The 16,508-nt window shown below is 44.7% G+C and overlaps 1 protein-coding gene across 3 annotated transcripts in view; it reads right to left on the bottom strand.

Annotated features, from left to right (window-relative positions):
- Positions 1-312: 312 nt before the first annotated feature.
- Positions 313-16,508, bottom strand: part of LOC127056606 (G-protein coupled receptor 83-like) — a 38,571-nt gene continuing 22,375 nt past the window's right edge. For all 3 annotated transcript variants that reach the window (XM_050964675.1, XM_050964677.1, XM_050964676.1), the window contains one exon: positions 313-398. The gene's annotated coding sequence lies outside the window, so the exon portion shown is untranslated. The remainder of the gene's footprint in view (positions 399-16,508) is intronic.

The following is a 16,508-nucleotide window of genomic DNA, read 5'->3' as shown; positions in this document are numbered from 1 at the left end:
CTGGCTTTTGAAAAAAATAAAAAGTTACATCTAGACAGATCAATAACTCAGACAAGCACAAGACCCTTACTGGAAATGTGAAGGCTGAAAGTCATAATAAAAGGGAGAAACATCTGCTTCCTGTCAAACATTTGTATAAAGTTCTAAATAATTTCATTGTGATTTGTGAAAAGGTCCAAAAAATCAGGGGACAAAGTGAGGAGAACTTTTGAAGGGAATCCCTTGCTCTTTTTATTCCATTTATTTCTCCTCCTAATGGGTGTATCTTTTTAGATTCTCTTCCCTCCTCTCCAAACCCCATGATCAAAAATGTAATTCTGCTGTTTGATCTCTCCTGTGCTTCCATTGAGTGTTGCTTGACATGGCACTTCCCGCCAGAGTTGCAAAATTCATTCATCCTGAGTGAGCAGAAAATAAAAGCTGCAATTGTTAGTGACAAATATTTGTGGTTCCCTCCCGCTTCTTCCTCCTTTTCATAACAAGAAGACTATATACATAGATTCCAGAACAATACAGGCAGGTGAGTTGACAAGTGTTTAGGCTCTTGATTAGTTATTGAAATTCTCTTGGAGGTAGAGGCCAAAGACTTGGAGGGTAGATATACTCTTCTCCCAGCCATCGCTTCTCAATGAAGCTGTGAGCCATTGCTGTGAACTGGAATAGCAGTCATATTGTGCGCACAGCTATCACTGAAGCCCAGAGGTTTATAGGACTATACATTTTATACATATAACAAGAGCCTCCAGAGATACACTAGATGGGATATAAAATTTAGAAGGGATATAAACCTTCACATTTCAGGGCATAAACCAATCACTAACTTAGAAAACTTAAGACAAAACTTCCTTTATGGGCAGGTTATTCCATAATTGGCAATTATAGGGTTTTATGCACCTTCCCCTGAAGCATCTCATACTGGCCACAGGAAACCAGATTAGATAGACCACTGATACAATGTTGCATGACAATACTGATGTTCCTATCTGCTATAGAGACTCAATGAAGCCTGTCCTAGAGATCAAGCAGTCTTTAAAAGAAACCAACAGTCTCTTAAATAGACAGATTTCCCTATCACAAAGCCAGACCCACATTTCCTAGCAGGTTCAACAAGAGGAACTTATTTGTGTGCACATATAATATTGGAAAGCTGCACTTGAGGGTCAGTTCTTTGTTCTATGATGACACCATGTTGTGCAAGTAGTTTGGTTCAGGTAAAATGGGAAGTAGAGGTCAGGCTTGGCTAGTGGGAGGGCAAACTGCAAATATTTAGGTCAAATATTGTTTAAATGTATTAAACGCATCTTTTCTACATAAGAAAGTGCAAGGGGTGGTGAGGTAGATTTGTCTTTTTGTTTTAATTTGTGGAAAAATTGTGGTGTCAATTTAAAAAGGGGCTAACAGCAATGACTTGAGCCAGAAATAGACGCTATCCAAGCTTTAGACAGACAGATGATATGTAAATTTCCCTCACTCAGACCTCCCAGTAAGCCTCAGTTCTACTTAATCAAATTTAGCCCATGGCATTTCTATTGTGACAGTCAGCATGGTTTAGATGCCAGTTCTGGACCCCTTGTTATTCCAGTCCTGGTCACACACCATTAGCACTGTCTGTGAATTTCACTGCAGTTAAGTTCTATTCCAGTCTTCAGATCCCCTACACAGCTTTGCCAATGCATCTCAGTCATAAAATATCTCTGAAACAACTAAGCACAGGCTGCTAATCATGACAATCTGTGGTGGTTTTGTTATGGGGAAAGATGTCCACTGAGACTAGATTGATAACCAAACTTTCTGAAGTGCCCTAATGAATGTGTGCTGATGTCTGCTTCAATCAGAACTGGGAGTTTGGGTAGGAGTTATTACTGAAAATGAACTAAACCCTCTTACAAGTTTCATAAGAGTGGCCATACTGGGTCAGACCAAAGGTCCATCTAGCCCAGTATCCTGTCTTCCGACAGTGGCCAATGCCAGCTGCCCCAGAGGGAATCAACAGAACAGGTACTCATCAAGTGATCCATTCCCTCTCACCCATTCCCAGCTTCTGGCAAACAGAGAATAGGGTCACCATCCCTGCCCATCCTAGCTAATAGCCATTCATGGACCTATCCTCCATGAATTTATCTAGCTCTTTTTTGAATCCTGTTACAATCTTGGCCTTCACAACATCCTCTAGCAAAGACTTCCACAGACTGACTGTGTGTTGTGTGAAGAAGGAAAAAAAAAAGCTCCGCTTATTACAACTTTGATAGCTAAGTGCTGAGCATGAGCACTGCCAGGTCAGATCAGGGTGGCACTGCCAAGCTCATGAGAACAAACAGTGTTCTGCTACCGGGCTGGGGACTGGGGCTGTCCAGCCATCCGTTATCTAGGTGGGAAAGTAGAGTCTTGGACCATGGCAGAGGGACCTCCCAGTAGCTGGTACTAGTCAGCTGAGAGTGTAGTGTTGAATTCTCTCTCTCTCTCTTCCCCACGGCTTTCAGTGAGAGCAGGACTGCACCCAGATACTGCAGTCAGTCCATCCATCCCTGTGTCATCAGATAGATTTTATTTTTCTCAAAGCCTTTTTTAGTTTATTTTAGTATCTCAGTGAGCCTGAAGGCCATGAGCCCTTTTCAGGGAATAGATGCTAAAGAATACAGCGTCTACTGAGTGTGTAACAAAACACCACTTCATAAACCACCTGGACCGAATGTTCTGTCCTGTAGCTGGGCAAGCTGTCAGAAGTGGGTCCAAGAGAACTCCCTCCCCTCCCCCAACAGACTCTATCTAAGTCCTTCACACACTAGTAGGAGATTAGGTGCTAAGGCAACAATCAAGAAGACAGGAATATGCTTTATCCTCTGTCACAGCCCTGGACCGGGTAATGAAAGGTAAAATACTGGATTAATAAGCAAACCACTGGCAAAAATATCTGCTGTCAAAAGAAAAAGGAGAATGCCAAGGCCTGGAATGATGTGCAGCAGATTCAGGCAGGCAATGTGAGAGAAGAATGAAAAGGATGGAAGGATTTCAGTGGGACAAATTCAGAAAGAAAATAATGACACTTTATTCAGAAAGCTGGGACTATATGCCATAGCAGTGAATGAGGGAACAGGCTTTGTATGGGTTCAGCTCATCTGACTTTCTGCTATATATGAGCCTTCAAAGCTAGCAGACCATCCCTTAGAGTTTAACTTCTTTAAAGAGTGTCTGAAATAAATTACATTTGGTTTAATAAATCTGCCTTTGTGTCCTTTAGAGGTTTCCAACTGGGGTTTCATCTGAAGTGTAGGAAGTTCAGAAACGTAGCTTACCTGCTGAAATTACGCCTGTGTCGTTAAATATATGATGTGAGGGCAGAGCTGGCCCACAACATTTTGGCACCTGAGGCAGGGAGCTCAAATGATGTCCCCATGCCCCCTCGCTTGGGCCAAAACTTTGAAATGTCTCAGTTCTGCCTTCTTCCTGTTCTATTCCTCTCATGGTACTGCTCTGCTACCTACTCCAATAAAGGAGAACTAACAACTTAAAATGCCTTGTTCAAAAATTTTAAGTAACACTTAACTTTCAAATGCCTGAACAGCAAATGTAACTTTTCTTGTCTGCATAGTAAACACTGGCATTTTTATCTGTTTGAATAATCAAAGTGGTGCTTTCCGTGCCTTCTTGGTTGCAAAGATTTGAATTTCTTCCTGCTGAAGGTCCACAGTCTGGGACAGCTCATGCTCTATTGAGATGGTTGCAAGGCTGACCAGCCTCTCCTGGGTCCTTGTGGAGCATAGATGTGTTTTTATTAACTTCAGCTTGGAGAAGCTGCGTTCTCCATTGGCAACTGTTACAGGAAGTGTTAGAAGTATGCACAGAGCAACAAAAGCATTTGAAAAGAGGGTGGTCATCTTATTTGTGCACATATATTCCAGAATAGCCTTTGGAGTTGATCCTACTAAAATGTATCTTGAAAGGGCTTTCAGTTCATCACCTAAATCACTCGCATCAATATTGCGCATGTCATCATATGTCAACACTGTCTCTAGTGCCCTGCATTGCTGGTGTAGGTCTTCTTCAGGTATAGTGAGGAGTTTTGGAATATCATGCAACATCCCAAATATATTGCTGTGTTCCCTGAGCTGCATGAAATGTTCTTGCAACTTTTGTATTCTTGAATGGGTGGGAAAATAGCTTCAGTGTGAAGTTCCTCTGCAACTTCTGTGCATTCTTCAGAATGTTTTGAAATCCCTCATCCGATCGGTAAGACTGTAGGTATGACTTCGCTTTGTCCAGTGGTTCCATTGCTCCAGATATATCAAGGTCAACACCTTGGAGTCCTTTGTTTACAACATTTATTTCAAACAGTATGTCATGCCACAACACTAAGCCACACAGGAATTTGAAGTTATGTATGTTTCTGGTGATTCCATTTTCCTCTGCCATTGTTCTCCCATGAACAGTTCCTGTCATAGCATTATCCTCTATAGTGGCAACTATGGCATCATCTATCTTTCCAATTTGGTGTTTGATAGGCTTTATCTCCTCCACTTGAGTTTCCCATTGTGTGGCACTCAGTGGTTTCAGTGTCAGAGAGCAAGTTCCCAGATGTTGCTTCAAAATTTGCCATTGATAAGTTGATGCAGAGAAAAATACATAGATGCTCAGAATTACATTTAAAAAATTCAGCAGCCTCACTAGAAGCTGATGCTGCATCACTGACCACCAAGTTCAATGAATGAGAACTGGCCAGAGTCCACAGAATCGCCCCAGGTTGCAGGGCAATATGGCCTAGTGGCCAGAGGTTCTCCCACTCCATGAGGTCCCGACCTCCAGCCATAACCACAGCATGGGACCTTGCCCCTGGCTCAGCGGGGGGTTCCCACTGAAACACGCTGAGTCTTGCCAGGGGCAAGGTACCAGTCCGTCACCCCCCTGGGTTGCTTCCTACTGGCTTGAGGGTTGAGGTCTTCCATGAGTCCCTAGGTTCCCTGTGGGCCTCTGGGTCAGTCACCTCCCCGGGTTCCCCCTGTAGGAGGGCTTTGAGCCAGCCTGGAGAGGCTTCAGTCCCCGGCACCTCCACGGCTGGTCACTGGTCCTCCGCAGGAGCTTCCCGGTCAGGTCCTTCCCCTGCGGCTGCCAACCCAGAATGAGCTGGACTCTCTCCTTTTATACTCCCAGAGCACTTGGACAGAGCAGGACTTCCGCCATCAGTACTACTGGCCCAACGCTGCTGGGGCTGGTGCAGGGCAGTGCTGCCCCATCACAGGAACAAATAACCAGGCTGGTAGCAGGGCCTGAGTGAGGGAAGATATCAGCATCTTAAGGGCCTAACTAGTCCTACCACTTCAGTTGACTGCCTGTTCTCCTCAGGTGGGTTCAGGGAAGCAGCAGGAAACAGGAAGCTCCCTGAGAAGCTGGTGTTAATCAGTCCAGGCTCCTGGCGGTGCTAGAGAGGTACATAAGAGGCTCCTCCTCCTCTCTCTCCCGGCAGCGCCTGCTGCTTTCTGTTATTCCCTCTCACCTTTTCTCCTGCCTGCCTGTTGTGTCTCTTGTACCCTCCTTCCTCCAGTACAGCACTCCACCATCTCTGTGCATCTAAAGCACAGAGAATACACATGCACAGTCAGCAGACACAATTTTCTACACTCTGGGTCCTACTGGCGCCTTCCCACAGTCTAGCATCTGAGGCATCTGCCTCAGTTCGCCTCATGGTAAGGCCAGCCCTGTGTGTGAGAAGCAGACATGTTACCATTCAGCCAATGAGCTGTAGAGCAAGTTGTTCTGACCTGAGAGAAAAGCTTTTACTTCACTCTCTGCTGCAGCAGGCACCAGGACCGTCCTTAGGCATATGCAGCTGCGTAGGGCACCATGAAATTTGGGGCACCAAATTGCCCCAAATTTCATGGTGCCCTAGGCAGCTGTTTGCTGCATACGTGGCAGCACCAGCCCTGGTGACCAGCCCGATCCCTCGGCTGGCCCCCCCTGCAAGGGGCAGGGCTGTCCCTAGGGGGTTGTGGGGCCCCGGACAACTCCATCCGCCCCGTCTTCTCCCCTTCCCCCCTGCTCTGCCCCTGGCCCACTCCCATTCCATCTCTTCCCCCAGTGACCCCGCACTCACCAGCAGTGGTGGGAAGAGGAGCAACCCGGCCTCAGCCCGCTCTACTCCACCAGCTCCCAGCCGTGGCGCTCCACTTCCCGCCGCCGGTGAGTGCAGGGAAAGGATAGCCCCCTACATTCACCAGCTTGTGGGAAGTGGAGAGATGCGGCCCCAGCCCACTCCGCTTCCCTTGCCCCGGCCCCAGCCATGTCGCTCAGGCTGGGGAAAGGACTGCCCCTGGCTCTCACCAGCGGCAGGAAGCGGAGCACCACCGCTGGGAGCTGGTGGAGTAGAGCGGGCTTGGGATGGGCTACTCCGCTTCCTGCCACTGCCAGTGAGTAGGGATTCCCTTCCCCCAAGCGCCCTCCCCCAAGCGACACGGCTGGGGCTGAAGCGAGGGAAGTGGAATGGGCTGCCCCCGGCTAATCCCCCGGGCCACTCTGGGCATATGGGGCCCTCAAAAGTGGGCCCCCCACAGTTCCTGCCTTCCAGACCCTGGGTGGTGGGAGCTGCAAAGGGCACCCAAAAGGCTAGGAACGGCCCTGGCGGGGACCTATTTATTTGAAACGGTGATTTTGGCTCTTTGTAAACAATCTCTTTGCAGTTTGCTTCTGAGCTGCTTGTCTGTTTGCTTCCCCTCCTCTGATCTTGGTGGGAGCAAATCTAAGTATGGTTACATTTACACCTTCTTCTAGGTCATTAATGAAAAATTCAGTGTAGTTTCCTATAGTGACCCCTGTGATATTTGCTACACTTGGGACTTGAATCAAAGTCCATTGAAATCAATGAAAATCTTTCCATTGACAGCAGTGGGCTTTGAATCAGGCCTTTGGTACTGTTTCACATTCGAAGGGCTACAAATAATGATTATATTGTTTCTTCTTCATCGGCTAATTTCTAATTCAGGTTGGGCTATCTTTATCTAGCTGGCATTTGTCCTGCATCTTTGTTCGCTATGTAGTGCGACCGTATAACATGTTTCTGAAATTCAAATATCCTCTGCAGCACATTCCCCATTATCTATTTCATCAGTAATTATGGTGAAGGCCATTAGATTCATTTGGCTTGAGCTAGTATTAATAAATCCATGTTGTTAATTGGTCATTAGACACATCTCTCCTGAATCCTCACATATTGACTCATCAGCCTGTGCTCCAAAATTTTCCCTGGAATAGACAGTTCACCAAACCTTCAATGTGACAGGCTTGCCTTCTTGTGAAACTGGAGTATAGGAGGGGAAGTTCTGGGGTTTGCTTGCCAATGACTACTTCACCAAATCACCCATTTGCCTAGATGATTTATCATTGAGAAGTGTCAAAGGTACAGAACTCAGAACTATATCTACAGAACGTTAAAAGGTCAGGATCACACAAACCTCCTTGAACACCTCTCCCCGCCACCCCAAAACTCCACTTTAAAAGCCTTTTTACTATGTTACAGAGCTGCCTGCTTCCCTCTACATCTATGCCCTACTCACTGTATCACCTAGAAAGAAGCTCTGTCCCTTGGCCAAGAAGGGGCCACTTGTACTTGGGTGATCAGAGAAAGTTCTTGGATTTGTGTCTCTCCATCTTCCCCACCTTAAATAACTATCCAGGACTCTATCCTGAGAAGTCGTGACTGTGATATAGATTTGGGCATCATGGCGGATAATCAGCTGACCATGGGTTCCCAGGGTGACACTGTGGCTAAAAGGACTAATGCAATCCATGGATGCATAAACTGGGGAATCCTGTATTTGGCACTAGTGTGATGGCTGTTGGAATACAGTGTCCTGTTCTGGTGTCCACACGTAAAGAAGGAAGTTGACAAATTAAAGCGAGTTCAAAGAAGAGCCACAAGAATGATTGAGGGATTAGAAAACTTTCCTTATAGCGATAGACTCAGAGACTCAATCAATTTAGCTTAACAAAAAGAAGGCTAATGGATGTCTTGATTAGTCTATGAGTACCTATAAGGGGAACAGATATTTAATAATGAGCTCATCAATCTAGCAGAGAGAGATATAACATGATCCATTAGCTGGAAGTTGGAGCTAGACAAACTCAGACTGGAAATAAATTGTAACCTTTTAACAAAGAGGGTATTTAACCAGTCCAGTCTTGGAATCTCTGAGCATAGTGATAATGCCACAGCACCCCCATCTCAAGTCACTGGAAGTCTGAAAGAAAAGCCCCTCCCTTTGCCTGTTGGGAAAATAGTCTTTCATTTTGTTTTCAGTATGACTTTGCATTGTCATCAGTGAGGTGATTACTTTGTGGTGTGATAGATTTTGTACAACACTGGGCAGTTGGAACATCCCGTGAACTTTTCTTCTGGGAGTTTAAAACAAACAAAACTGTCTTTGCTAATATAAAAACATTTTCTGCTTCACCCTCTATCTGCCATACTCTCCTTTTTTAATAACCCTTCCTAATGAAACTCTCATTCAGGATTTATAATTTAGCAGATTGCACTTGAAACCTGGGCACTTCACTGATACAATCTTGGAGGCTGTTTATTAAGAGTCTACAGCAGGCGGACTTACTAAGAGAGAGAACAAAGATGAACTGCCATTTAAAGAACATTGCACAAGAGATAGATGTTGAGCCCTGTCACTATCAGCTGAATTAAGCAGCCTCAAGGCCTGTGATAAATTATATTCCCAACCAGAGGACTATGATATGGGGTCAGCTACTGGAAAAGGATTCCCTGGACAGTAGAAGGCATTTGCCCAGTTTGGGGGCCTTAGAAAAGCTTTAGGTCAAATGCTTAAAGCGGGGCGGGGATCAGTTTTCTAGTTCTGGCTCTACTCATCCACTCCATTACCTGAAGAATCCTCATCTACTTTCTCCATCTGCGGTTTTAAACCACCCATTACCATATCTTCTCTGTTGCTAGAGCAATTTCCTTTGCTGATTACATTGTCAAATTGGTCAAACGATTTACGACCTCTGAAGGCTCCAAGCTAGCGGATTCATACAATAGGTTTTGCAGGGTGCGATTTCAGAGCTAGAAAGATAACTTTTTTGTTCTATGGTTAGAAATTAAATAGATAAGAATCAAAAGGAGAAAAGTCCCCAAGTTTGGAGAATGAACTGATGTCAGGAAAACTGAGCCCTCTCCAGATATTCTATGTATCTGTCTCTGGTTAGCATTGTCCTTCTTTTCTACCAGTATATTTCATTCTGTCCCCTACCCTTCCTCAATCTAAAGGGAGAGGCTTCTCCTTCCAAAATGAATTGCCTTTAAAAATATTTCTGATATACCCGTTGGATGCATGTGACTAGGGTGACCAGACAGCAAGTGTGAAAAATCGGGATGGGGTGGGGGGTAATAGGACCCTATATAAGAAAAAGACTCAAAAATCGGGACTGTCCCTATAAAATCGAGACATCTGGTCACCCTACATGTGACCTACCATACATTTTCAAGCCGTGAGCTCAACTCTGATACTACTAAAAATTGTTTATTAGAGGTTGTCATCTCTCTGGTTTATTGCAAGGGTTACTCTCGATCACATTCCAGTTCCAAAGTCAAGAAACAGGGCAATGGAAGAGCTTGGATTAAAACTCAGGTCATCTTACTTCCAGGGATGTACCCTGTCTATCCACTGGACCACACCACCTCCTCTGTGGTTACAAAACATTATTGGCTAAGGCTAGGTCCATGGAGGATGCTGTGGTTCAGATTGATCTGGACCTTTTGTCCTGGTACAATATAATTCCCCCATTATTGTCTTATTGATACTAGGTAAAATCGGATGTTTGCCAGAGAAAGTCTTCAGTTTAATGCACGTCTCTGCCCCCCTCCTTGAAAAAAAACTTCAAAAACCTATTCCCAGTAGTGAACAGAAGTGAATTGGTATTTGCCAGCCTAAGTTTCCTGCTGTGAGACACTTAGTTTACTGCAGCCTGTTTTCCTGCTCTGTTGTCTGCTAAATGAGTCCTTAATGTAGTTTTGAAATGTCTTAGTATTTCTTGGAATAATTCTTTTTTCGCTGACGTTCACATAAGAAAAACATCTCTCTCTGAGAACAATGTATTCCTCTGAGCCTAGGGACTCAGGAACAGAGCTTAAATGCCTCGGGTGAGGTTTATCTGCATTGGGCAGTAAGTATTTGTATGCAGGACCAAATTAAAAAAAATTATCTTTAATACCTGCCTACACTGAGAAAAATGTCTGTATTTATTATTGGTACTTAGATACACTATGGTAGTGCCTAGAGGTCCCAGTCAAGATCTGGGCCCCATTGATAAAGGCACTGAATAAATGAATAGCAAGGGACAGTCTCTGCTCAAAGAGCTTGCAGTCTAAATAGACAAGACAGATAGAGTCATAAAGAGGGTAAGTCCCTTGCCTGAGGCCAACTAGCAGAACTGGAAATAGAAACCAAGTCTCCTGAATAGGGTGCAGTGACCTGTCCACTGTACCACGCTGCCTCTAGGTGTCAGGCAGGCAAAACTGTTTTCCTTCTTTTTGAATGCTCTTAAATCTTTTTCTTCTTTCCTGACTCTGTCACCCTGACTCTCTCTCTCCTTTCCTCTCTCTGCAGCTCCCTCTAGCTAATGGAGTTGCTTCAGCATAGTCAGATTAATCTTTCCAAGGAAAAAATGAAATCCTCACTGTTGCTGTGCTCCTGTAAACTCGGTTGTTTAACTGAGACTATGATGTAACAGGCAGTAACACTATAGAGTAATATAACTGTTAAGTTAATAAATGCTACAGTCCTGAGAAAACATCCATGGCCTTTAGCTTAGTGCCAATGTAAATCCATTCACTCAATGTTGTCATAAAAAATCCCAAACTATAACAAATCAAACTAGGACCTGATATTAAAGTGAAGTTCCACTTTGAAAAGTTGCTATGTAATAATGACCCACAGTCCATGGATGTGCTCACTGTGTGTGTGTGTTCTGTGTTATATCTGCTAATGTTGCTGCCAAAATCAGTTCTGTCTGCTTTTACTCTTGTTAGATATGCAGAGCCAACGTTGCACTGGGACAGCGAACTGGATTCATAGATGTGAAGGCCAGAAGGGGCCACTAGATCATCTAGTCTGACCTCCTGAATAACACAGGCCATAGAAATTCATCCATTATTGAGACCAGTAACTTGAGTTTGACTGAAGCATAACTTCCAGAAAGGCATCCAGTCTTGATGTGAAGGTTTCAAGAGACGGAGAATCTTCACTTTCCTGGGTTGTTTGTTCTAATGCAGTGGTTCCCAAAGTTTTGTACTGGTGATCCCTTTCATATAGTAAGCATCTGAGTGTGACCCCCCCCATTACAAATTAAAAACACTTTTTAATATAATTAACACCATTATAAATGCTAGAGGCAAAGTGTGGTTTGGGGTGGTGGTTGACAACTCGCAACCCCCGACCCCCAGTTTGAGAATCTCTGTTCTAATAGTTAATCACCGTCTCTATTAAATATTTGTTCCTTATTTCTAATTTGAGTAGGGGTGGCTTTAACTTCTAGCCATTGGCCTTGTTATGTCTTTCTCCACTAAATTAAAGAGCCTTTTAGTACCTGCTATGTTTCTCCCCCTGAAGGTACTCATACACTGATCAGCTTATCTCTTGTTCTTCTTTTTGTCAAACTAAAGAGATTGAACTCTTTGAATCACACAGAAAAGCATTTTTCCTGCTCTCAAATTATTTTCATGGCTCCTCTCTGCACTTTCTTCTTTCTATTATTTCAACATCTTGCTTAAAAGGTTGACACCAGAGCTTGTTGCTGGATTCCATTTAACTATTTGCAGTTACGAAAATACCTATGCACTTTCCGCAAGAGTTGGAGTGAAAATGCCAGCATCTGCCCAAATTCCTACATGGCTTGGATTCCATTCTGGTTCCTGCTTCATCAACAAATTTTTAAAGTCAATTCTAATTGCAGGCGTAAACTGTCCTCTTCAGTTATACCTATTGGAGATAATGCCTAAAGTCACGCAGCAAGTCAGTGTCAGAGCTGCTCAGGGGTCCCTGATACCTTTGCGACCAGGGGCTGCTAACAGGGAGTTTCGCAAGGGAGTTTGGAAGGGAGCAGGGGTCCCTTGTCAGTCCTATATGTGACCCGTTAGTCCCTTGAAAATCTATAAACCAAACTACATCCAAAACTTTTCTCTTTAAAGCAGAGCAGAGCGGACAGGAAGCTGCAGACAGGGGAGTTTGAGAGGGAGTTTGACAGAGGGAGGCTTACGATGGTTAGGAAGACCCGCAACACATATGCCAGCACCATTTCTGTCTCCTCCACCTGTGCCTGTAGCCAGACAGAGCACCAGAGCATGGATGCTTCTACCCAGATTCTGGCGTGGTTTTGCAAAGACTGTAACTTGCAATTTCCACTTACTGATATCCAGGCTGTGGGGAGCATCCAATGTGAAAGGTGCCTACTGGTGGAATCTCTCAGGCAGCAGGTGGGAGAGCTACAGGAGGAGGTGGCTAGGTTGAGGAGCATCCGTATCCACGAGCAATTCCTGTACCGTGTCCATGTGGAGACAGCTGAGGCAGCTGTCCCAGTTCACAGGACTGCTGACACACCACTGGTGGAGGAGGAGATGGCTCAGGGTGGACACTGGCAGCTGGTTACTTCTGGCAGCGGGCAGTGCTCCACTCCTGCTGCGAACCCTCCCGCCGTGGTAATAGGTAACCGTTATGCTCTTCTTGATACAGGAGAGAAGGAATCATCCCCTACAGTAAAGGAGGAGAAGCCTCGTACCCCTAAGGCTGGGAGATCTGCTGCCACCGCTGAAAATAGGAAACGTAGGGTAGTGATGGTCGGAGAGTCTCTGCTGAGGGGGACAGAGGCACCCATCTGTCGCCCTGACATTTCATCTCGGAAGGTATGCTACCTGCCGGGGGCCCGTATCCGAAATGTTACAGAGGAATTGTCAAGGATTATCCAGCCTTCTGACTACTACGCCATGCTACTCATCCATGTGGGCACAAATGATACTGCGAGGTGTGACGCTGAGCAGATCAAGAGTGACTACAGGGCTCTGGGAGTACGGGTGAAGGAGTTTGGAGCGCAGGTGGTATTCTCTTCGATTCTTCCTGTTGAAGGTAGGGGCCCAGGCAGAGACAGATGCATCATGGAGGTGAATGCTTGGCTGCGAAGATGGTGTCGCCAGGAGGGCTCTGGCTTCCTCGACTACGGGATGCTATTTGAGGAAGGACTGCTGGGCAGAGATGGCGTTCACCTTTCGAGGAGGGGAAAGACCCTATTTGCACACAGACTGGCTAACCTAGTGAGGAGGGCTTTAAACTAGGTTCGACAGGGACAGGTGAGCAAAGCCCACAGGTAAGTGGGGAACATGAAGACCTGGGAGATGGGTCGGAAACAAGAGGGAGCGTGGGCTACAATGGCAGAGAGAAATGAGGGCCAGGGCAAAACTGGGAGGCAAGATCAAACCAGTATCTTAGATGCCTATATACAAATGTGAGAAGTATGGGTAATAAGCAGGAAGAACTGGAAGTGCTAATAAATAAATACAACTATGACATTGTTGGCATCACTGAAACTTGGTGGGATAATACATACGATTGGAATGTTGGTGTGGATGAGTATAGTTTGCTCAGGAAGGATAGACAGGGGAAAAAGGGAGGAGGTGTTGCCTTATGTATTAAAAATGTACACACTTGGACTGAGGTGGAGATGGACATAGGAGACGGAAGTGTTGAGAGTCTCTGGGTTAGGATAAAAGGGGTAAAGAACAAGGGTGATGTCGTGCTAGGAGTCTACTACAGGCCACTTAACCAGGTGGAAGAGGTGGATGAGGCTTTTTTTAAACAACTAACAAAATCATCCAAAGCCCAAGATTTGGTGGTGATGGGGAACTTCAACTATCTGGATATATGTTGGGAAAATAACACCGCGGGGCACAGACTATCCAATAAGTTCCTGGACTGCATTGCAGACAACTTTTTATTTCAGAAGGTTGAAAAAGCTACTGGGGGGAAGCTGTTCTAGACTTGATTTTAACAAATAGGGAGGAACTCGTTGAGAATTTGAAAGTAGAAGGAAGCTTGGGTGAAAGTGATCATGAAATCATAGAGTTTGCAAATCTAAGGAAGTGTGGAAGGGAGTACAGCAAAATAGAGACCATGGATTTCAGGAAGGCGGATTTTGGTAAGCTCAGAGAGCTGATAGGTAAGGTCCCATGGGAATCAAGACTGAGGGGGAAAACAACTGAGGAGAGTTGGCAGTTTTTCAAAGGGACACTATTAAGGGCCCAAAAGCAAGCTATTCCAATGGGTAGGAAAGATAGAAAGTGTGGCAAAAGACCACCTGGGCTTAACCACGAGATCTTGCATGACCTACAAAAGAAAAAGGAGTCATATAAAAAGTGGAAACTAGGTTAGATTACAAAGGATGAATATAGGCAAATAACACAGGAATGCAGGGGCAAGATGAGAAAGGCAAAGGCACAAAATGAGCTCAAACTAGCTATGGGAATAAAGGGAAACAAGAAGACTTTTTATCAGTACATTAGAAGCAAGAGGAAGACCAAGGACATGGTAGGCCCACTGCTCAGTGAGGAGAGAGAAACAGTAACAGGAAACTTGGAAATGGCAGAGATGCTTAATGACTTCTTTGTTTCTGTCTTCACTGAGAAGTCTGAAGGAATGTTTAACATAGTGAATGCTTATGGGAAGGGAGTAGGTTTAGAAGATAAAATAAAAAAGAGCAAGTTAAAAATCACTTAGAAAAGTTAGATGCCTGCAAGTCACCAGGGCCTGATGAAATGCATCCTAGAATACTCAAGGAGTTAATAGAGGAGGTATCTGAGCCTCTAGCTACTATCTTTGGAAAGTCATAGGAGACGGGAGAGATTCCAGAAGACTGGAAAAGGGCAAATATAGTGCCCATCTATAAAAAGAGAAATAAAAACAACCCAGGAAACTACAGACCAGTTAATTCAACTTCTGTGCCACGGAAGATAATGGAGCAAGTAATTAAAGAAATCATCTGCAAACACTTGGAAGGTGGTAAGGTGATAGGGAATAGCCAGCATGGATTTGTAAAGAACAAGTCATGTCAAACCAATCTGATAGCTTTCTTTGACAGGATAACGAGTGTTGTGGATAAGGGAGAAGCGGTGGATGTGGTATACCTAGATTTTAGTAAGGCATTTGATACGGTCTCGCATGATATCCTTATCGATAAACTAGGCAAATACAATTTAGATGGGGCTACTATAAGGTGCGTGCATAACTGGCTGGATAACCATACTCAGAGAGTAGTTATTAATGGCTCCCAATCCTGCTGGAAAGGTATAACAAGTGGGGTTCCGCAGGGGTCTGTTCTGGGACCAGCTCTGTTCAATATCTTCATCAACGACTTAGATATTGGCATAGAAAGTATGCTTATTAAGTTTGCAGACGATACCAAACTGGGAGGGATTGCAACTGCTTTGGAGGACAGGGTCAAAATTCAAAATGATCTGGACAAATTGGAGAAATGGTCTGAGGTAAACCGGATGAAGTTCAATAAAGACAAATGCAAAGTGCTCCACTTAGGAAGGAACAATCAGTTTCACACATACAAAATGGGAAGAGACTGTCTACGAAGGAGTATGGCAGAAAGAGATCTAGGGGTCATAGTGGACCACAAGCTAAATATGAGTCAACAGTATGATACTGTTGCAAAAAAAGTAAACGTGATTCTGGGATGCATTAACAGGTGTGTTGTAAACAAGACACGAGAAGTCATTCTTCCACTCTACTCTGCGCTGGTTAGGCCTCAACTGGAGTATTGTGTCCAGTTCTGGGCACCACATTTCAAGAAAGATGTGGAGAAATTGGAGAGGGTCCAGAGAAGAGCAACAAGAATGATTAAAGGTCTTGAGAACATGACCAATGAAGGAAGGCTGAAAGAATTGGGTTTATTTAGTTTGGAAAAGAGAAGACTGAGAGGGGACATGATAGCAGTTTTCAGGTATCTAAAAGGGTGTCATCAGGAGGAGGGAGAAAACTTGTTCACCTTAGCCTCTAATGATAGAACAAGAAGCAATGGGCTTAAACTGCAGCAAGGGAGATTTAGGTTGGACATTAGGAAAAAGTTCCTAACTGTCAGGGCAGTTGAACACTGGAATAAATTGCCTAGCGAGGTTGTGGAATCTCCATCTCTGGAGATATTTAAGAGTAGGTTAGATAAATGCCTATCAAGGCTGGTCTAGACAGTATTTGGTCCTGCCATGAGGGCAGGGGACTGGACTCGATGACCTCTCGAGGTCCCTTCCAGTCCTAGAGTCTATGAATCTATACCTAGTCCTGTCTTCAATTCACTGTTGCATTGATGTCCTGGTGAAATTCTACCTCAGATAAATATATCCTGGTTACCTAAATTTCCCTGCAGTTTCAAATGGATCCTTCCTCACTTTCTGGTGTAACCTGTGGGCAGTGGTGTTATTAGCTGTTAAATGGCTGCCATGTTCCATTGCAAAGGTGGCTGGACCTCAA

Source organism: Gopherus flavomarginatus, chromosome 8, assembly GCF_025201925.1.
Source record: "Gopherus flavomarginatus isolate rGopFla2 chromosome 8, rGopFla2.mat.asm, whole genome shotgun sequence".
Classification (NCBI taxonomy): domain Eukaryota; kingdom Metazoa; phylum Chordata; order Testudines; family Testudinidae; genus Gopherus; species Gopherus flavomarginatus.
Note: the sequence above shows the minus strand (reverse complement) of the source record. Positions and strands in the feature narration are given on the sequence as shown.